This window comes from Motacilla alba, chromosome 2 (assembly GCF_015832195.1).
Source record: "Motacilla alba alba isolate MOTALB_02 chromosome 2, Motacilla_alba_V1.0_pri, whole genome shotgun sequence".
Lineage (NCBI taxonomy): Eukaryota > Metazoa > Chordata > Aves > Passeriformes > Motacillidae > Motacilla > Motacilla alba.
This window is the reverse complement of record NC_052017.1, coordinates 108,844,429-108,847,963: the sequence shown is the minus strand read 5'-3', so window position 1 is coordinate 108,847,963 and position 3,535 is coordinate 108,844,429. Positions and strand designations below refer to the sequence as shown.

The window sequence follows — 3,535 nt, the reverse complement described above, 5'->3', positions numbered from 1 at the left end:
CTACGTTTTGTGTTTGTGTTTTTTCTCTCAGCAAACTAATTTGAATTATGAGGTCTTGGGTTTAAGAATACAATTTGGGGAAGGGGAGAAGCAGCACATTCACTGTTTCACAGTGGTGCTAAGTCTGGTTACTGAGAAAGTAATGGCACATGACCTCCACAGAAAGACCAAGAGAGATCACCTTCTTCCCCTCTGCAGCAGAACAAGACTACTATTTAAGCACAGCCCTAGTCTACAAGCAGCCAGGTCAGAAGGTGCTCTGTGTTTTCTTAGAAAGATGGAGAAAACCAAGTGGAAGCCATAAGTCTTAACTCACCTTTCCTTTTCTTTTTTACACATATGCCTCCAAAATTGTTAACGAATAAGTATCTTGGTGGTCAAAGCTAACACCACAATTTATTTTATGTCATTATTTCCACATGAGGGACTGGACATCCAGTGAGTCCTCTCTGCCACATCCAAAGGGAGAAGACAATCCTGGGACAGTTAAAATGGAGCACTACAGGAAAGATTTCTGTCCCAAGAGCACTTAGACTGATGGAGAACAAAACTCTTTATCAGCAGATTTTGATTGAAAGGGATTAAAAAAAAATTTGCAATTCCTCTCTCCCTTAAAAACTGATAGTGCTCTCTTGGGGCTTATGAGAGTCACAATAAACCTGGATTATATATTTCTTCAGTACAAAAATGTACTCTAGCCACTGCAATCCACTTAGTTCCTGTTGCTCTGAAGCTTGCCCTTTCCCCCACGTGCCCCAAAATGCTGCCTTGAGAAACCAAGCAACTGGAATGTAACACTTACAAAGCCTGACTGAGACTTTTGAGAAATCAGCAGTGTCACTTGCCACCAATGTATCCTCCTCTTAGTTTTGCAATGAGTCCTGTGTGCACCAAGCTGGGAAAACTCAGCCAAACTGACTGGCAAATGCAGACACATATCCCACAACAGGAAGGCATTCCCTTTCAAGAGAGTACTTAAGAATATGGTTTAAGAAATGCTTAAATGCTTTCCTGAACAGAAATGGACTTAAGCACAAGAGAGTATCCCTTAATTGGGAGTACAGTGCAGACACAATCACTAAAGCTCGTATTATATGCCTGAAAATCGAGTCCCAGAGCGTAAGCTTTTCCGAGTGATGGTTAGAGGGTTCCTAGTTGTAGCATGGTTCTGTACAGAAGGATTTGCTTAATCCACCTTGCTTTTAGATTGCAATTTCCCCAAGCTTAGCTGCTTCTTTTAACAGTTCTGAGTTCTGCCTCCCCCCCAAGTTATTTTAATAACTCTTTCAGAGGAAATACCTTATATTTTGATATCTCAGAAGCTGGTTTTCTACAAACTTTATTCATGTCATCTTGATTGCACAGCATTGCATTAAATGACTTTTTTTTTTTCCTGTCGTTTACTCTATTGCCTTTTTGTGGACTGTGAGAGAAGGAACAACTTGCCTTTCAGTCCTCATAGGAGCACTCATTTAGGGTACTATGTAGCAGCACCCAGTCCACCCCCATTAGAGTTTTGGGTAAACAGGGCAAAAGTCTGAATAGTCAATGGTATTATGACTCTTTGTTACAGTAAAATTTCTCGGTTTTATACATTCAGGCACAGAAACAATACTCCACAATATATCTGTGAGTGTAAATAGAACCAGTCAGTAGTCCTGGAGGAACCTCAAGGCACAAATCCAGGAAAGCATGGATTAACCAGGGCATCTCACAGGCAATCAGCATGCCTGTGACACCTCAGGACCCAGATGTGCCAGTCTCTACAGTCACACAGTTGCAGTAGCCACTGGCATCACCATTGTGGTAGTAAACATTCAGAAATACCCAGCTGGGTGTGAAGCTGGGCAGATGTGCTCGGCAGGGCTGAGGAACCACAAGCTGGGAGAAGCTTGGACTGCACTAATGAAAACCCTTTTTAGCATTTGTTAACTGAAGCACAGAGATGTTAAAGAATGCACCTGGGTCAAGGTTGTTACATCTATATTATTAGACTTGAGACAACTTTTTATTCTCCTGCCCTCCCAGCTCCTTGCAGTGCCTCACATCTCCTTGGTTTCAGGGAAAGTGTTTCCTCAGAGAACAACAAGGCACATAGAAGCTTTGGATGGTTCCCAGGTGCTAAACTAAAGTGTGCAAGCCAGCATAAGTACAACCACTGTGTGCCAGTCGTGGGAATCCAGATGTCCAGACTTGTGGGTCTAACAACCACCACCACAGCCTCCTGAAATCTTCCACTCCTGCCCTCCTCCTACACTGACACTGCCAGTGATGGAGTGAGTAGTTAATCTGTACTCCAGGAACAGCGCACTGGGATGCCAGGTCTGCCTTCAGAAGCGTGACCTTACAGATTTCCACGTCAGAAGCTTCAGGGTGGATTATACAACAACGCTCAGCAAGAGTAGCGATGTCATTGGTAACTGCCAGTACTGCTCTTGTTCATCTGTTTGTGCAGCACTTGTACCTCAAAAGGGATCTGTGTACTCAAGTCTGTCCAAACAATTAGCACAGCTTGTTGTCCAACAAAAACAACCCAGCCCACCTGTAGCCTTTACATTTCTGGAAGGCCCTGGGAAAGAACTTTCCTTTCCTGTGGTGGTAGATGCTATCCATGTCCATATCCATGTCCAGGTGGGTCTGGTGGGTGCCAGAATCTCTGTTCTACCATTTGAAATGCAACAGTGGCAGAAATGCAGGCTGCTGAGAGAGTTCAGCATGCCAGATGACTTGCACAAAAGACAAATTCTGTGTCCCAGAGAGGGGAGGCAGCTGAAGCTCTGTTTCTGACAGCAATCTCAATGACAAAAAGGCAGGTGTTCAGAATTGACACTTATTTCATTTCTTAATAATAAAGACACTGTGCATGTAACTTGATTTCTGACGTGTATCAGGATACCAGTATATATCACAACAAAACATGCAAAAAATCTCCCATAAAACATCAGTTGTGCAGAGATATATTTTTATTACAAGCAGAGAAATAAAAGCATCATTCAAAATTTCTTTTTTTATATAAAATTAATCTTACTGAAATGTATTTCGCTTGTATATTTACTGAGTTTGTTCTATAGAATTTCAATGACTTTTATCAATGCCTTGATAAAAGCTTCTTCTGCACCAGGACCTCTTCCTTTAATGGCAAGATGTGATTTGGATCTTATAGTATTGACCTCCCCATCACAAGCCTCTGCAATCAGACTTTGGTAAACTGAGGAATCTGAAGGGATAGGAAGAGCTGAGGAAAAGGATGATGATTAAAAGCACAACATCCCCAAACCTCTGGCTTTGAAAAGATGAAAGCATGGGCCACTGCCCACTGGCAGAAATCGTCAGTAATCCAGTTTAGGAACAGATCCCTATAGCTAGGATAGAGAAGGCTTCAGGATTCTTATGTATTTAGTGCCTCAGGGGAGAGGCTCTTTGCTCCCAGTGGTTCCCCTGAAGTCTGTGACTGTTTTAGATATATAAATTAGAGATGTGAAGTCCCTGCTTAAACCAAGTGTCAAGTACATCTACTTTTGCTCCAAAGAGAAAA

The 3,535-nt window shown here is 42.4% G+C and overlaps 1 long non-coding RNA gene across 1 annotated transcript in view; it reads right to left on the bottom strand.

Annotated features, from left to right (window-relative positions):
- Positions 1-3,035: 3,035 nt before the first annotated feature.
- The window catches only part of LOC119697516, a 4,280-nt gene continuing 3,780 nt past the window's right edge, over positions 3,036-3,535 (bottom strand). The window contains exon 3 of the long non-coding RNA XR_005255860.1: positions 3,036-3,535. This exon is cut by the window's right edge and continues 631 nt beyond it. This is a non-coding gene — a long non-coding RNA (uncharacterized LOC119697516).